The following is a 19,893-nucleotide window of genomic DNA, read 5'->3' as shown; positions in this document are numbered from 1 at the left end:
GTGACATTAACAATAACAGAAAACTTAAGTATATACTATTAATACTATTTAATAAAATATTATATTTTGTAGGAGGCATTTAATGATTTATACGAAGCTTTCGTTTGTAATAAAATATATGTTTCAATTAAACAACTTATCTTATTTACGTCAATTTTCTATGTAACATGTTTTATGAATAAGGATACCAGTATTTAATTATGTTTCAAAAGTTATTATAGTTTTCATAATATTTATTTCCTGAATGGTTTTATTAATTGGCCAGCGTTATGATACCAGAGTACATAGAAATGCAATTGCCATTCTAATTTCTTATTTTTTTATTATATTATTTACTAACCCTATATAATTCCTTCTATATTCTTGACACTACAAAATATTGCAATAGTTTTAAAAGGTTCATGAAGTAAATTGTATTCAAATGTATTCGAAAATAATGAAATACGTGTGCTAACTTTAAAATAACCATCATGTTTGTTAAGTTTACGATTAATTTTGCTTCAAACAAAAATACGACATTTATGATTTAACAGCATTGTAATTTTTTTCCACTTTCTTTCTCGTGGAATGATCTTTTAGTTGTTGTTAATTTAGTTTATAATAAAAAAATGTGTACCGGTATTTCAAAATATTGATTCGTAACTCAGCTACAGAAACTATCAATTTCATAAGAACCAGCTGTCTAAAGTCGAATAATGATACACATTATTAGATCTAGGTTACTATAGAATTCTAGAGTATTTTAAGATTGACCAATATAAAAGGTAGCTTTTAAAAATTGAAGTTAGCATTGTAGGAGTCACAGCCTAAGTTTTTCCTTGATAAATCCGATTTTCAAAGAAATATCTTCTAGCCTTAGACTTAAGACGTAAAAGAAATAAGGTTTATTGGGCAATCTTGCCTAAACCAATAATCTCTTGTGAGTTGACGTCCAAAGAATCACGTCAGTGACGTTATATTTTACTTTTGGATCGCAAGTATTAAACAAGAGTTGAAATATAGGTGCATTTTCAAAAAAAATGTTTTATAGTTTGACTTAATTATTACGGAACTTTTTAGTAGGCTGGCTATTGATGTTTTATAATTCAAGCAAATTAATAATTAATTATAACCAAAAACAACAAAAATATCAAAGGTACATGTATTTTATTTAGCCTACATTTAAGTAATTATCAATCAAAGAAAATAGTTTATATAACGTGCAACGACCACAGTGTTGGGAAATTATCATTTTGCATGCTTTTATCTATGTTTTAGTACATTCAACGACATTTATCAACTACCATAGTAAGTCTTTGTATTTTTATTTGTGTGTGTGATTATAATATCCATTGAGGAATTTCTGCACTTTGGCATTACAATGTTAGGCTATTTTTATTTCCACTAATATAACTCATAATAACTTATTTCTAGTTAGTGTTCAACGTGTTTTACAGCAAGATATCATTTTACATGTAAATTTAGAAACAATTACATAAATTCGTAATACATTTAATACCAACTACAAGTATTAAACTACGCATTTAATATGTATTATAAAGTATATATATAAAGTGTATATATTTCTGTATATATAAAGTGGGCCTCATTACTGCTAATTACGCCTCCCATATGGTAAAAGCTAGAATACAGGTCTAATATATTTTACTATAACCAAGAATAGTTACTAGTTTTAGGAATATCCACTTTCAAGTGTGTGTACGCGTCTTAATACACGGATCTTATGTTTCAGGTAAATTTTGACCATGGCAACCCGATATTGTAAGTACTCTTTTTTATTGAGGTAATTTATATATATTTTAGAGGCTGTAACAGTACTCACAAAACAATATACACTAAGATAGCATGAAATGAACTTACATACATCGTCACGTAATTTATTTATGCGTTAGGTATACACATCGTATTATGTACAATGTGTTGTTTATATCTTCTATACAGCAAAAACATGAATAACTTAGTTATACAACAACTTAAGTAAAATAGACAAAATAGATTAAAAACGTTTAAAGGGTAGTCAGAAAATGTTCACAAAAACTTGTTAGTGCTGTATTTAAAATCATGTAGTCAACTATGCAAACAATTCCAGATTTTGAAATAACCTCTCTAGTTTCTAACCTTGAGATTTTCCCTGTATTAAACATGTTTAGCGTATTATGCTTAAAGACTTGTGAAAAATACTGCAAATTAAAATACAAAACATTATTAGGATAATTATATACACGATAAGAAAAATAAGCCGGTTAATTATATATTTTAGAGTTAAAAAATATTTCATTAGAGCTTTTAAATGTGTTAGGTTGGCAATTCTTTATAAGATTACGATGCATCAAAAATTATCTTTTGCGTTTTTTTCTACAGATTCTTCGAACACCTATAACGATATGTAATATAACGGTCGACTACACTATGAAAAAAGAGTGTAATTTTCCTATGATTGTTTTATAAAATAAATCTGTTTTATTACTATTAGTAATTATGAAGGTTGTAAATGTTTATCAAAGTTTCTGGACCGTTCATCCAGTAAAGTACAAACACAGGTTTTCTCTATAATCTGTAGTACAAACAATAACTATTGCTTGTATTTCCTTTTAAATTATAAAGTTGTTTAACACAGATTGTGGAATTTAATATTTATATCACAAATAACAGTACAAACGAAATAATACAACTTAGTAACATATAGGTTTAGACTAAATATTAGATTACAGTAGAATATGTATGTACGTGTATAATAATTTGTAAATTATCATCTTTGCCACCTAATAAAGAAATACTTCTCGTGAGGGTGTTTTTAATAAATGAACTGCTAAGTACGTCAGGACAGTGACCGACGTATCAGTAGCATTACATTTTACTTTGTGAACAGTAATCTTCTAAAATTATACAAGGCCTTTTGTTCGTTTTATAATATTTTTACAGTTTACAATATGTTTTAACTTGATTTACTATTCACCAAATTATGACACATAATACAAATGGATAATAATATTACAATATAATAATATCACATAGTATCATAGTCGATATTTAATCCTTATAACAATAATTTACATGTCGAAACCAGGTTTTTATACTTATTATTATGATTGTTTTGTTTATTTTGGGTTCCATGCCATTTACCTGTAAATTTAGTTTTCAGGTTAATTTATGCGATCAACAAGTTGTTAAATAATAGTAATTTATAGCCTTATAAAAAATCTCAAGTCGCTAAATAACTATGCTTGCAATTAAACCAGAATTCGGATTTATATGCAAGCACTATAATAACCCGGGTATCAAAACTACTGTTCTATGCAATAATAAAAAAATCACATGTTAACTTCATATTACTGATTTATCCTCTCAAATTCCATATAGTGCCACTTTTATCCTGTTACTGTAATATAAGCTTGTATAAAATATATTTGTATGCAAAGGTGCATAGATTAGGATTTGTTTTAGGATTTATTATTTATGGTGCAACCATTGGATTAATCCTCCATTTTACAATAACCATTGGATGGATACTGATTTGTATATGGAGCGTTTGACGATAAGACAGTTTAAGAGACATGTCAGAGACTATCCGACTGTTAATTGACACGTAGGTATTTCTGATTTAAATTTTGTTCTCATCTCTACAGCAACTGTACGTAAGATGTTGGGTATTTTTATTATTATTAACTGTCAAAAGGGCTTTGAAATAATCCAAAGGTTTTTAAGCTTTACAAAAAAGAAAACTTCCAACTCAACGATGAATGGAAATGGTACTGCTTCTCCTTTGATCATATTAGATACTTGACACGTTAGTATATGTAATGTACAATTGATTTTTTGTTTAAAATGGTTTAGAAATGTTATGTTAACTAAAGTAAAAAGGTTCAGAAATGGCATACTTTTATATTTTTACAAATTGGTTTAAAAATATATTCCTCTCTGTATATTTTAAACTATTGATATGTTTTACTTTACTTTAACGGACGTAGCTGGACCCTTCTTAGTCTCTTTTTTGTATTGTGTATAGAAAAGAACAAAAAAAAAACTAGTAATACTAAAATACTACTATTAAAAATAGTTTCAAAACTTGTCTTGTTGATGTAATTAAATAGATTTGTTTATAACTTTATCAAAGCTAAGTACAATCGGGTAATAAGACGACAAAGCAACATTGCTTATTAAGGCACAGAAGGCAGCTGCGTTAATTAACTAAGAATTTCCGTGGAGTTTTGTTTTGGTGAAGAACCGAACAAAAAAACATCAAAGAACAAGTATCTTACAATTTGTTTGTGATTTATTCCTTTTCCAAGAACTTGGATCATATTAATCACCTTTTATTTGCTTTATGTACACTACAAGTACATGTTAAGACAGTATATTGGAACAATACAGGGCAGATTAGCATTGTTCATGTGCAAAGAAGACACTCAAAATCATAAAGCTATCAAACTGTTTTGGTGAATACAAACCTTCACCTCAAGAACGAATGCAAACAAAGTCATCAATATTTGACCATAATATTCCGTCTGTAGTAGCATAACATTCTAAATAACGAATCACTCGTGTCTTGAAACATAGTCAATTATGTAGGCTTTTCATAATAATTAATTAATACCAAAAACATAGTAAAACTGTTCAGTGTAGCCTACTTGTGGGTTGCATTGGATACAATTTTTTTTAATTTTTGGGTTTTTATTCGGTTGTCACTTTATTCGTTAGGTATAGGTTATCCAGACACATACTATCCAATTATAAAGTAGTACTAAATTTTGATGAAAGTTAAAACAAATTAAACGACAATTTACAGTTATTATTTTATTAATATTGTTATCATCAAAATTGTTATAGTATGAACGTGGGAAACCTTTTTTAACAAAGTTGCACTGAAGTTAGTACTGTACCAATTATTATTGTTGGGATCTTAGTATAACAAAAACTCACAGGTTAACAAACACTTCTAACTTTATTATATTTCATTTTGAACAGAATTGTGTCTATAAAAACTAAACCAAAACATTGGCTGATGACTGATTTAAATCATTTAAATAATCAGCTGACAAACACAAGTAAATACTATTTGAAATAAAGTCATTTAACCAACAATTTATATTCAACAAATATATTATAAAAATCCCATTCTAGGAATCTATAAACATGTTATTAAGTAAAAATTTCAAAAATTGTAAAAATCTGGAGAGTTAAGAGTTTACAAATACAAGACAAAATTTTAATATATTTTATATAAACCCGTTTATTATGTAATATTAATTGCAATATGTTTCTTTTCAAACAATTTGAATATAAACAATATTATATTGCTGATAATCTTAAGATTTCTTGTCAACACCATATAAAAAAAATATAATAAGATCCAAATGTTAGTATTTACACATGGACTTAATTATTTATGACAATAATGGGGTACAAAGTGTTTTATGAAAATTATAATATTGTTAGTTTTGTATTGAGTGCAGAAACCGATATAGTTTTAAGCCCGTATTATATTTTTACACAATTAATTATCTTATAGTTAAAAACAATCTCTAAGGTTTGGTTCAAAAAATGTGATCAGACATTTTCCAAACGGAAATTAATGACCATCAATACTTTAACGAAAGACTAATTGTGTTTAAGAGAAAAGGGACGTCTTAATGAGGTCAGAATAACAGATGGGATTTTTAATGAAAGGAGATAATTACTTTTTTCTTTTAACGAAGTTTTTGTACCATGAATAAATGAAAGCCTGTCAAAATCGAGAGCCATTAATATACCAGTACTAAAACCATAACAGCAACTATTGTATACATTTGTTTTTAAACCTGAACAGTTGGAAGAACAAAATTAGTTTTAGAAATCTAACATATAAATTCACTACACTATTTTAATCCCTCCCTGTCTCTATGCTGAAGCAGTGTTCTTTGAAACAAGATTATGGTAATGATATCTACAGAGTCAAGGAGCTTATCATTTTGTACCTGGACATTACAGTGTTTTACCTGTTTGTAACGAAACCACACGAAGAAAACAAATATTTAATTTAGAATATTTGTACTCTAAGAATGTTTAATTAGTTTTTAATCTTTCAATTTGATTGTGAAAGTTTGAAATTTTGTAAGTAGTGGTGTAAACACAACTGGATCGATTGCGCTGATTAAGCTTTGCAGTAATAGAACCATTATATTACTCTTATATAGGAATATTTTATTTTTAAACCTACCTCGGTCATTGTTTACCTAGCTTCCGAAGATACCATTCTTATTCATAATGCTTATATTAGAACTGTCTTAATATACCAGTTGTTTGGATATGTTTTGTTAATGTTTCATTCAAATTTTTCAAATTTTTGTGTTATTTCATTAGATGGTTATATTTGATAATACAAATGTAGAGAAACTTTTGTAGAATTATTTTTAAAAAATTTCTTATAAACTCATATAACCAGCTACAGGTGAAAATGATTAGCAAACATTAAAAGTTAAGGTAAGCATTGTTAAGTGACATCAATATCAAGATTTTATTGCTATCTCACAGTTTGTTAGAATTTTTTTATTATCAAATGACTTCAAATAAGCTATAATTAGACTTTGAAAAGTAGTAACCACTTATATTCAAGCGTATGATTTTAAATTAGATTTGTTCTTCTAATCTTTATCATAATCACTATTAAAGTAAAGTTACAATAACTTGCATTCGATCAACTTGTTATTATAATATTGAACCGCGTACCTGTAGTTTGTTAATGCTATTTTTCGAGAGGGGGATTTTCCCAATTTATGCAACTATTATTAGGGTATTTAACATACCTAAATCCACCATTAAGTCACTATGAGTTTACTTTGGATAAATTCATAATTAGTGAAGTTACGTTATGAATGAGGGCTCATTTCAAACCGGTATAAACTATATGAATTCGGTGATTTCAATAGAACTTTTGATAAGTTTATATATTCTTATCCTCAAGTGCCAATAGGTTTTATAGCTAAAGTCATGCTCTAGCAAAGTTAATTTTGGTAGTATAATCGTGAAACTTCATCCTCTTAACTTATAGTTTGGGTCATGAGTGATATGACTTCCAACCAAGACCACATTGTTGAGATTCATTATTTCAAGTGACATTTGAGAAATATATTTTATGAGAATTAAGCTGCAAATGAATACCTCATTCAACTTGATAGCCTTATTCAGCTTAGTAATTAGGGTTGTGCTTTGTTTCAATTTACTTTGTTACAATCCGCTCTCACAGATTAAAGTGTTGACGTTTGAGAGTAATTTGCACAAAGCTTGGCTTAACGTTTGTGATAACATTGGTGTTCTTTGAAAATCTATAGCATTGCTACAACTATAAATTTAAATTAATTAAAGTATACATTTAGAATAAAAACACCACAGTTCATGTTTCCTAGTTCATTTACACAATATTTACATTTCCATAACTTAAATAGTTAAAGTTACATGTCCAAAATGGTATATTTCTTTTATGGTTTTTTTTCAATGAAAGTACTGTAAAAAAATTGGTTTGCTATAAATTTTAATGTTTTTTTTTTACATTCAACGGTTAAAATTTCACAAAATATATGACAGTTTAAAAGCATACATACCCTAAAAAGCAATAATAAACTTTCTCTTTTGCTTCACATAGAGTTTTAAAAACTAATAAAAGCGTACACATAGACCATATCTACTAAAACACAAGTTATGTTTAAACTTAAAACCCATTTGACAAAGTGATATTAGTCTATATAATAGTAAATAATAACCAAGCTTTAAAAGTAATAAATCATGCATATTTATCTTGAATTTTCGTTTTTCTACAAGTAGTTCATTTCTTCTTAGTTAATATTTACTTACCATTTATAAATTATGTGGAATATCATCCGCCTTATAAACATTTTTGTTTATGATTATAATCAGGTTTATGAGAGCTCTAGACAATATCTGAAGGATTTTAGAGGGATATTGGCAAAGACTAAGATAAATGAAAGTAATTTTGGCCGTCCAAATGATCACGTGCTCAATCCATTATGCTGATCCTCTGAAATGAAAATCCAAAGAGAAAAAAAATATTAGTCATAACTGTAAAACATATATTTGTATTATTCTTTAAATAAATGAAAATTGTTTTCAAATGACACAGAAGCATCTGATAATTTTGATACTATAATAATACCTTTTTATGCGTTATCTAATGGTCAACATTCTATTAATTAATAATTGATGTTTTAATTCAAATATTTGTTAATCGTTTAGTGGTACGAATTACTATGTAAATAATCGGAATTGGCACTGCCTAACCAATTTTTATTGGAGTTTTGAGATTTAGGAAGATCTTAAATAAGATGCAAAGCTAATGGATGACAAATTTGCATGACCATGATTATATTCTAATTTGAAGACTAGGAGGAAAACTTAAAAATAAAAATAAAACAGTATATAGGTTAAATAGAGAATTATATTTGTGGAACTTGCATTTTTCTTCCCGTTCCACAATGTATGTCAAGGAGAAAGTTTCTACGGATACAAGGGTATTCAATACAAACTTTGCTATTGGCAAGGAAAGTTTTACATTGAGGGGTCCTCTGAGAACTGAGCTAAGATTGTGGAAATAATATATTCTTTGTAATCTTTCAGGATACCTTTACATATTGCCTCCTCTAGCTGTTCAAACATTAAACCTTCGAAACTCATTGTTTTACTTCTTTCGGCATTTAGTACTTATACGCTTTAGTACATATATGTGCTGTTCTTATCTATAGTAGATAACAAAGTGAACGCGTTTTAATTATATTTCTCAAGGGTTTCATGCTATGTTTAGCCTATTATTGTTAACAATGCATACGTATATGACGAGTCATTTAATCTTAATCTTTATACTTCGATTCAATTTTGAATTACGAATTCCCTAGGTTAATTTATATTCAAAAGAAGTAAACGAAATGTTAAGTCTAACGATTGGAAATTATATATTTGTTGTTTATATAAGGGAATAGCACTACCTTGCACTTTCAATGTAGTGTACCTTCATAATACTAACATTCATGTATGTATGATAGAAAATAATTATTCTAAGGTAAGACCCGAGTAACTCATTATACCAAGTGATAATAGGAAACAGAAGTCACATGAACTTTGTTTTGCAGTTGGTTAAAATTTTTGCATTAATTTGGCAAGTACAGCCCTTACAAAGATTTAATTCGTAAAATTGTATCACGTATCAAACGAATCAACGCATCAAATGATATATTTGTCGCTTGATTACCCCCATTCATTCACCATGTCTTTTTTTAACATACTGCATCGAAATTAGATCTTCAAGCTGTACAGGGTGTCCATAAAAACTTTTTCAGGACTGTAAGCAATAAACCCTCATACTAAAAGGAAGAAAACTGTTTAGGTGAGGGTATGTCCGAAAATGCATATTTACCCAGATATCCGCCATTTTGTTTTTATACAAAAATATTTTTTTCTGTTAGGTTTTTAATTCGATGATAATGAAATTTACTATGCATGAAAACATACTATTGAAAAAAAGAATTAAGTTGGTCCAATTTTAAATTTCAAAATGGTGGCCTTTTGAATTTTTATAACTTAACTAAAAAAAGTAAATAAATAAAAATAAAACATTCTAACCGTTAACATGCATTTACCTTTACATACACTTTTTTTCTTCTTTTTAGTGTAAGGATTCATATCCCAAATTCCTGAAAAGTCTTATACGGACACCCTGTTTAAAGTTCGAATTTAAACCATACAAAGTAGTCTTTACAAAGTACATTTGGACTGCTAATTTGCATGCAGAGCAACTACGGGAAATATTAAGAAATCTAAAAAATAATTCTGTCAACAAAAATACTTATTTTAAATATGAACAATTTAAACTCAAACAATTTAAACAAAAAAAAAACTGTCAAAAAATACTTATTTAAATATTAACAATTAAAGGTAGGCATATTATACAAAAAGGATTATGATATTACTGATGTTGCACAGCAGCTATACAAAGTACTTAGACATTACAAAATTAATATGCTATGGACATAGTTCTCACATACTCATTCACACCAATACTATTGAGTGCTAACAAGATTTTTTTCGAAATCATATTTTCACGTCTATTGCACAACATTATCCAAGGAAACTGTCGAGTATAATAACTTTACTGTGTTCAACCAACTTAAACCCCTATTTGAACCTAAAACTTAAAAGTATTATTTGAGTTTTAAACAAGGTGGTAAAAGCTTCCGCTGCGGGCAAAACTTTTAAGAATAAACTTTCAAGCTAATCATTGTCTCTTTACTGTTAGGGTCAACTTACTTCAGAGAAGAGAACAAGTTTTTGTTATGAAGATAAATTTTAGCAATTTAGATGTTGAACAAGTACTTATTATTTATGCAAAAGTGTTTTAGAAGATTATATACTTTGTACAACAAACTATGATAGTTTGATAATATTATGTCAATATTTAAGCTACGTAAAGGACATTTACACGTGTGAGGAAGCATTTAAGGTGTACTTTTTAAAGGTGAATTATTATTAGTCTATGCCTTATTAGTTTAACAGCCTGGAAAAGCTTTCCGTCACAACGGAATAAACTTGTCACAGTGGTTTCCAACTCATTCATCTTTTTAAAAGCTTACAAAACAACTGTTTTATTATTATATGTATTTCTCTAGAATATTTATATGTTGGTTCCTTTTTTTCATATGCTTATATTTCACTTAACATATAATATTGAGCACAAAAACGTAAAGTAAAATCAAAGTATTTTATAATTGATAAAATAAATGTAAAAGAGTTTGCAGTGTTAAGAAATGTGTACACAACTTTTGCCATTGTTTATTTCGAACTATTAAGTTATCCAATGCTACAAAGGTTATTGTTTACTAAAAAAATGTATGTATACAACAAAGTATAACATCGCTAAACTAGATATTTTAATTTACATTCTTGAGCAGCTGCAAATTCCTAAGGACACCCTAAAGTACAGTGAGCATATTTTAACTTATTCTTTTGTTGTGACAAAAAAATTCCCACCATCCAAAAATTTGTACGGTACTTTAAAAAATGTAAGTCATTAACTTCCTTGGAATACTTTTGCTGAACTCCAGTAAGGAAGGGAACTTCTATGAGTAGTTAGAATTGGCCAAAGTCTGGTGAGTTGAAAGAGGTCAAATTAAGTTAGCTGATCGGAATTAAGAAGTTGTTCAGCTTAACTTTTAGCCTTTTCTCTTATACAGTACTAATTACACTGTTGTTTAAACTAAATATACTAGAATAATCTATCATTATTAATACGCCATGAGATAATAATACTTATAACAAATAGTATTATTCGCTTTGTAACGAATTTGTCCATGTTTCGTGTTTAGCAGATTTATACAGTTTAGATGTCAATTTAATGCTCATTTTAATCCCAGGGATGAATTATTTAATTATTAAGTCCAGGAAAAAAAGTTACAGGAAATATGGTCTATGTAAGAAAATCACTTAAAGAAAACAAACTTTTTAAAACAGTTAAACCTATCATTATACATATTTTTGAGGAATTTTGAATGATAAAAGCACATTGCATTATATGCTGCAATGCATTGCTTTGTGAAAAAAAAATACAAATTTTAACAACTTATATAAAGTATTTAAGTACCTTTGTAAAGTGAAAAAGTGTGTATTAAACTTTTACTTTTTTTTTGTTATGTTATAGTATTCAATATTAAATAGTTTTTAAGGATACGTCAAAATGTGTATATTTTTTTTTGTCTAATATATGTTATTAATAATATAATATGTATAAGCAAAAAATAAATAATGCAACACAATACCATCAGAACAAAATGAAAACCCAAGGGGAGGCTGACAGTGTTTCGAGCTATGGTTATTCATTCAACCGGGTCAGACGACTGCGGTATTTTATTGTATTAGTGACCTGGGACATGGGTTGTTTTTGGTTTTATTTTGGTTTTATTAACCTGTCAATCTCAGTCTGTGTGGGAATAATACATGTTGTTGCACTCTTGGGAGAATCAATCTCAGTCAATATTGGTATTTGATAAACTTTTTTACTTCATTAATATGGTAGAATCTTAATAAGGTAGATAATCAAATATGAATTGTTATAAATGTTAAGGCCTTATTGATTGCACAAATATGCAACTAAATGTAATATATAAATCAAGTAAATTAAGGAATTTGTGCGTAATTTTAAATGACCAAAGTTCTTTATTAGAAATGATAAAACTACGTTCCCAATACTTAATAAAGAAAAACACATCTATCTATATATTAATAGGCAAGCATGTTTCTTTAAAACCTTTTTTCTCAGCTCGTGTGTATCGTAGGGAAAATCTACGCATACCGTTAGAAAGCTATTTTCCTGTAGGTGTGCAGAATCCCTTTATAAATTAAAATAGGCTCAAAAATAAGCACAAAAAATGAATTTGAAATTTTAAAAAATTAACATGGGTCATATGGGTTGCTATGGTGATGACAAAATAACAACAAAATATAAACAGAAAATCAAAACAAATGGAAGACATTTCAATCACATGTTTTATTTACAGTGTGGGGTGAAAATAGAGAAGTTTGCACAAAACATACTTTTGGTCGATTTTTCGACCACGGGGCGTACTCTCGTCTATATATTAATAGGCAAGCATGTTTCTTTAAAACCTTTTTTCTCAGCTCGTGTGCATCGCAGGGAAAATCTACGCATACTGTTGGAAAGATATTTTCCTGTAGATGTGCAGAATGCTTTTAAAAATTAAAATAGGCTAACAAATAAGAACAAAAAATGAATTTGAAAACTTCAAAAAATTAACATGGACCATATGGGTTGCCATGATGGTGACGAAATAACAACAAAATGTAAACAGAAAATCAAAACAAATGGAAGAAATTCCAATCACATGTTTTATTTACAGTGTGGGGAGAAAATAGAGAAGTCTGTACATTAATTATTTTTGGTCGAGTTTCGACCACGGGACGACCACTAGTTTTTATTATTTACCAGAATAATGTTTAGACTTGCATGTAGATAAATATTTGGTCAGCAAAATAAAATATAAGTTTCATAATTTTGCATGCGTTATTGTTAAGTTTGTATAAATATTCTATACCTTTTAAAAACTAATTCCTTAAAAGTGCTTTAGCAAAATGAGTTTCGTTTAGAGAACTTTAAATTTTTTTAATGATTTTTATTAAAGTCTCAAATTACATTTGGGAATATTTGCTACATTTTTACATGATCGAAAAGCTAACATACCCCACCTCTCTATAATTCAAAAATGCTTAGTTTAACATGCATAGTGTCAAATCGTCTTTCAACACAATCATTTTTAGGACGAAGATTTTTCTTAGGAATTTACAATAGACATACATTTTATCTACAAAGGTTTATCTTTTTTTACGAATTATAGAATGAAGTTCACTGCAAAGCTTCTAAAGATAGTTTAAAAGAGATGTCTGATACTGACATGCTGTTTCCGGTCGAGTAGATGTTTCCACTCTAGAGTTGCTTCTCGTTCCCGAAGCAATCTTCTGTGCGATTTTGAGGATTTTATTCTGCAAAAAAGAGCTTTGGATCACTAAACATGGTTTTAAGTTAATATTTTTTTTTTAATATAAACTTTAAACTCTTTACTATTGTATGATTGTTTGTTAATTATACTATAGGTACCTCAATTGCAATGTTTATAGTTTTTGTCCCAATGTAGCGATTACATTTTGCATGACCAAATGAGTAAAAGATTGTAACGGGTGGTCCATAATAACCGCTAACATTTTGTTTTGTGACAGTTAAGCTAATTCATGGGTTAGAGAGGTGATTTTTTCATTGCATGGTTCCTTAATTAATAGTATTTTTTTTATTATCAGTTGTTCAAACCATTCAATTTTTCTAATGGAGGTAGCGTGAAAATAAATAATGTATAGAAATCTATACAATGACGAATTATCGTCATCTCGCTATCACCCAGTTGCAGATCCCCAGCCTGATTTCAGGTTGTGGGGCAACTTTTAAGAGCAAGGTTTTCACCACAAGATCCCAAACTATTGCTAATCTGAAGAACAGCTTTAAAAAAAAAAATAATAAATAAATAAAAATAGAAATGATGAAATGAGGATGGTATTTGGATGTCAGTGGACATGAGGCATGTCATATTTCCAAAGTAACAATGGTTTAGCTGTGCAAAAATTTTGTATATATTTTTTTTAATTTAATAAACTGTAACTGCAATTTTACACGGCGTTGTTATTTTTATAACTTCACTTCCGCAAAGCAAACATTGCTTCGATTTCACACATTATTAAATGTTTATGCCCCCTGCATTAAAAAACGGATTAATAAAAAACGTTATAATTACAAAAATTGTATTAGTTAAGGGACCTTTCAACGAAAAAATCATCCATCTAACCCGTAAACTAGCTGAGCTGTCACATAACAAAATGTTAGCGGTTATTATATACCACCCTTTATTACAGCTTATATCATATTACAGTTTATTGTCATGGTTTACGAATAAAAAAAAACTTGAAATATTTTTGTGTATCTTTTTTTCATTTTCTTGTCAGTTGGTACGTATAAAATTATGAGTTACTTTCACAGGTTTTGCTTATCATAGTTATTTTTCATTATACTAATAAAAGTGTTGTACTTCGTAAACCTTAAAATGAAAACTATGAAAAAATATTGCTCAATGTAAATGGGGTTTTAATGGTGACTCTAATTAAAACAGGGTTATACTTGCATTAAAGTTAAGTATAAGCAGCTAATGAGACGACAAAGCCGCGTTGGTTATTAAAGAACTTAAGGCAGCTGCGTTAATTAACTAAGAATTTCCGTGTCGTTGTTTTCAGCTGGTTATAAGATCAAAAATAAGAACCATGCAATATTTCCATCCTACGATTAATTCAACTTCTTCATTAGAGATTAAGTCTGTAAAATACTTTTGATTTTTTTTTACCTATGCACACATTCATGTATTATTATAACCATAAATATGGAGTTACAAGACCATAGGATTAAATATGGAGATCGTATTTAATGTGGGGAGTTGTTGAAAAGGTCCTGATATTAAAAGTTTCTTGTTCTTTCAATATATATTACTTATTGCCTTTCAATATATATTTATACACAACCGAAAATATGAAAAGGATATTGCATGAAGAATTGGGTTAATTTGTTTGAACAAAGAAGTAATGGATAAATGTGATGAACTATTGGATTTCCAGAAAACTTGGACATAAAATATAGCGTAACGTTACATTCATAGTGAACAGATTGTTTAACATGCATTTTTCAATCATTTAGTGGTGAGAATAAATTATATTAGGATTTGTTTTGTCGTATATGAATATTATCTTACAGTATTAGGCTACTCTTTACTAATCATACAGTCATTACGAGACCATATAGCTTTTGTATAGTAGGCTTTGTTATTTAAAAGCTTTGATACTGTGTAGATTTAATACTGATGGTTAACACCTTTAAACTAAAACATACTCAATGTACAAATATGTATATTTGCACACTTAAATAACTAATATTTAACGATCATCTCTGGGTAGATCTGATTCATAAATCCTAAAATGTGATTCAGTTAAAATAAACAACGTTCCCGAATGCTCTGGAGAGGAAGCGCTGATGTAATTTTGATTTACGAGCAGCGTTATCGTTAGCTTAACACCATACTTTTATACCATTCTCTCACAGGCAAAGTCAGTGATGATTTCCTACTATATTCCAAAATCCAACATTAAACTTCATCAGCTTATTGATTAAAGTAAAATTTAATAATTTTTCTTTTTTATTGTAATGCACTATTTACTCCAACAATTGTAAAATTTCAAAAAATATATTTAAACATAACTTAATTTTTTTAAACCTTATTGAATTGAAACATATGGGTGAAAGCTATGATTAGGAAAATTACTAACGTAATAAAGAAAGAATCAACGTAAATCAAGAATAAAGAAGAAAAAATTTTAAGTTAAATAAATAATAGTAAAGTATTTTGATTTTAAAATATAATTGGAAATGTTGCCAAATCAAAAATAATGACTGTAGACTTTATAAAAAGATCAATTGGGTTTCAGAAAAAAATACAGGTGACAGAATTATTGATGGATATTTTTAATGAATGGCAATTCTTCCGATCGTCTTAAAAAAATACTTTCGGTTTAATTTTTTTTTTACAAAACCTAACCAAAGAAAGACTTTAATATAATCGAAACGCGAATGTTTCACTATAAACATAACGATAACTATTTTATCACATTTTAAATGTTTTAATATGATAGCTGAATTGTGTATTCTATACACATCGTATACATAGTGTAAACACAATATTGTGGGTAATATGAAATTGTGAATTTGTAATTTAATTAAACACTTAGTAAATTAAATATTTGCACTATTCCAAGATTATTTTTTTAAACGAATAGTTGGTTTCTTCTTAATAGTGGTAGCAGGATTTAATTGGAAATCAATATTAGTTACGCTCGTTGTTTTTAATTTACCAAGATTTTTGTGGTTTATGAAAGAGGAGTTATGTTGCTATTTCAAGTTTTGCAGTTTTTTATGCTTTGATGTTATTTATTAGGTGATTGATAATATTTATTATATGAAGTGTAAATCCATGATAATGATTGTTTTTGTGATATATTGCATAAACTGATGCTACAATATTCATGGATTTAAATTATTCGATGATATTCTAACAGGTTGACTGGAATTTATGTTCAGAAAGTATGTGAGCTCACCCCCCCCCCCCCTCCCCTTCGTGATATTATCACATGGAGGTTTTATCCAGCTCAGTAATTAGGATTGTGCTTTGTTTCAATTTACTTCGTTACAATCTGAGCGCAATCAGCTTTTGCGGATTAATGGGTTGACATTTAAAGTTAATTTGTACAAAGCTGGCTTCTACAAACAATTGTTTTTGAATTCCTTTATTTTCAAACCCCCTTTAAATAACTAAGAAATTTTTTTACTTAAATGTGGTATCGATGTTTTATGGAAAACCAATTCTGAACATCGTATTGTATTATTCATAATAACTATAACTGACCAACTAAATATTTCCTAAGTAAAGTACTATATTTGCCATAAAAAAGGGTCCCATAATTTTCCTTTTTTGCATGTATTAATTACAAATTCACTATTGCAACCAATAGTGGTCCAATTTGCTTTTTAATAGCTCCTTTTCTTCAGAAAAGCTTGCATTTGCTTTACCTTATAACCATTTGGTATGTGCTTGGAACGTTTACCCGAACAAGAGATGAGCGGGAATAGCTTAAGCTGGAACTAGATTAATAAATATTGGTAGCAGTACCAAGGCATGATACATCACTAACCATGATTGGTATTGCTTTACGTTAAAAGTGTCATAAAGTCTTTTTTCATATGTCAGTATGGAGTTTGTTGTTACCCTTAAAAATATGTTAATAAGATTAGTTGTTTTTTATTTTGTTATCTTTGGGACCTGCAATATATTATATTTGATTCACAGTAAATAGGTTAAGTAGATTATAGTATCATTGTATGATGAACAAACTACAAACCAACAATACTTATTTGAACAGCCGCAACTATTTACTGGATCACAGTTCCGGGTATATCCGGTGAATACATGTTCCGGTCATTAACGAGATTTTAATCATTTTCCCTCGTGAATTTTTGTGATGTTTTTTGCTGATAGATTAATTGCATAATACTATAATCCTATTAGAAATCATAAGTATATAAAGACATACTATAAGAAGAATTTAACTCTAAGTTAAAAAAAGAATGCGGCATTTTACTAAAGAAAAGATGTCCAATCTCTATTTTTTTTTTACGATTTTAGAATGTTTTTTTTTTATGTACTAGGGTGAACAACTTTGATGTGATAATATTAAACGAAGGATTTTGTGAAAAGGAATGAGGCTAATATAGTATTCAAATGTTAAATTATATGCGATCTTTACTGGTGCAATGACACGACACTTTACTGGTGTGATAACAGAAATCTTTCATTGCTTTGTTTAGGTATATTAAATTACGTTTTATTTTCAGTAACTACTAGAGAAAACGGAAAATATTTCGAAACTATTCATTACACTGTAGCTTACGAGCCTAATTCCCTTCTCGGGAAAAGCAGAAACTAAAGCTTAAACAGTCATTTACTGGTGCTTTGACCCTACTGCCAATCATAAATTATATAATATTCAGTACAGCCTATCTTAAATAGAATCCGTTTTTTTTTTTTTTAATATTCTTCTGATCAACTATTTCCAATATAAAAATGACCCTTACAATTAGGTAGTTTTAGCAACTAAGCAATTTAGCAAGCAATTTTAAAATTTTATGCTTAACAATATGTTATGGATAATGTAAATTACTACATCCTAGATTCGTAAGAAATCAAAATGTATTCTGTAATTGTTCACAGAGCAATAACCAATTAAAATTGCATTTGCATTGTCAATTATTTAATTATACCACTCTTTTGAACAAGCTAACAAGCCTCTGTGTTTGGAAGTCTGGAAATAACTTGTCACTGTGACCACAGACAGTAACCGCTTATTGTTTGTTGTACCGAGTTTGATATTACGAGATCTGATGTTGGTCCGTGTGTGCCAACTAGGTTTAATTAAATTACTGATACAGTTATATAAATGTAATAAATAATTACTATACAACTTAATAACATTAGTGATTTAAGAATAATCAATATCCCAACATATTGTTTGTTGAAACATTAAATAAACAACTATTCATTTATTTATTATTAGATCAATCCAGGTTTTGGTATAAAGGTTCTACATATATTTAATATTAGTTTATTAACCTTCTCATCAGCAGATTTGTGTTTTAATGACATTATGTACTCGTTTTAAAGGATATTCCTTTTGTGTGTTTTTTTTTTTACGTATGTTGACTAGTTTATTTTGTATTTTTACTTTCTCCCCCTGGCAGTAGGCTATATGAAGGAAGTATCGTTTAAGTACAAACAATTGTTCCATTTTGTTTTGTAAGAAATTTCTAATCTTTGTTTTTCTTAATCCAAAATGTGTTTTGTCTTTATGTGATTGGTAGGTTTTTTTCTTTATGCAGCTTAATGTATGTGGTTATTTATGTGTATGTGAGGTTAACCTAAAGACTTTAACTGTGACATAATTTTTACAATTTAGTACAAAGGTACTAATCCATAATATCACCAGGATTTTTAAATTCCTAATTGTAGTGTTAGTTCTTTTATAAAAAGAGGTTTTTTTTCCAAAACGACTCGAACGTTTTTCATTATATTTTAGTACTTAGTGATCATTTAGCCCCCAAAAATAGTAAATCCCTCAAAACTCTCAAAGCTGTTTGATTTCCATTTCATAAAACATTTAATTTTTTTAATTTTACCCATTAAATCTCATAGTTACTCCTACCACCCCATTATAAGGGTTGCTGAGAAACAAATTGGAGAAAGTAGGCGTCCGTTTGCCAAAATAGTTTATTTGGCAAATGCTATAATGGAGATATAATGGCAAAAGCTAATCTTGACGATTTATTTTCCAAGGATTATATTCATACATGCGTTTTTATAAACGAAAAGTACAACTCGAAGAATATCAAAGTTACATTGTTTGCAATAACATTCAGGGAAATAATGCTAAATAGTTACATTTAAAGTATTAACCATACACTGGTGCTTGCTTTTGTACGCAAATGAGAAATTAAGTGCACTTTACAATACCAAGTCTTAGTATTCTCCTACTAAATAATGTATGTAAAAATGTTGTTGTTCATGAAGTAAATTCCCTTTATACGTGCAAAATTATAAAAAAATCTTTAATAAGATTATTTTTGAAATAAAATATCTAATCCAATTATCTTTTAGCGAATTTCCCTATAGGGAAGTAGCTATTACCGTAGGTCTCATGGTAAGACTT

The 19,893-nt window shown here is 28.4% G+C and overlaps 1 protein-coding gene and 1 non-coding gene across 2 annotated transcripts in view; both read left to right on the top strand.

Moving 5' to 3' along the window:
• The window catches only part of LOC128997151 (probable G-protein coupled receptor 158), a 298,747-nt gene that overhangs the window by 208,809 nt on the left and 70,045 nt on the right, over positions 1–19,893 (top strand). The window lies entirely within an intron of this gene.
• LOC128997702 (U6 spliceosomal RNA) lies at positions 4,332–4,434 on the top strand. Its single transcript, XR_008491126.1, has one exon. It is a non-coding gene; the product is annotated as a U6 spliceosomal RNA (small nuclear RNA).

The sequence above is a fragment of the Macrosteles quadrilineatus genome, unplaced genomic scaffold (assembly GCF_028750875.1).
Source record: "Macrosteles quadrilineatus isolate MER2022 unplaced genomic scaffold, UCM_ALF_1.0 Scaffold_6__1_contigs__length_79288215, whole genome shotgun sequence".
Lineage (NCBI taxonomy): Eukaryota > Metazoa > Arthropoda > Insecta > Hemiptera > Cicadellidae > Macrosteles > Macrosteles quadrilineatus.
The sequence above is the reverse complement of the archived record's forward strand: the minus strand, read 5'-3'. Positions and strand labels throughout refer to the sequence as shown.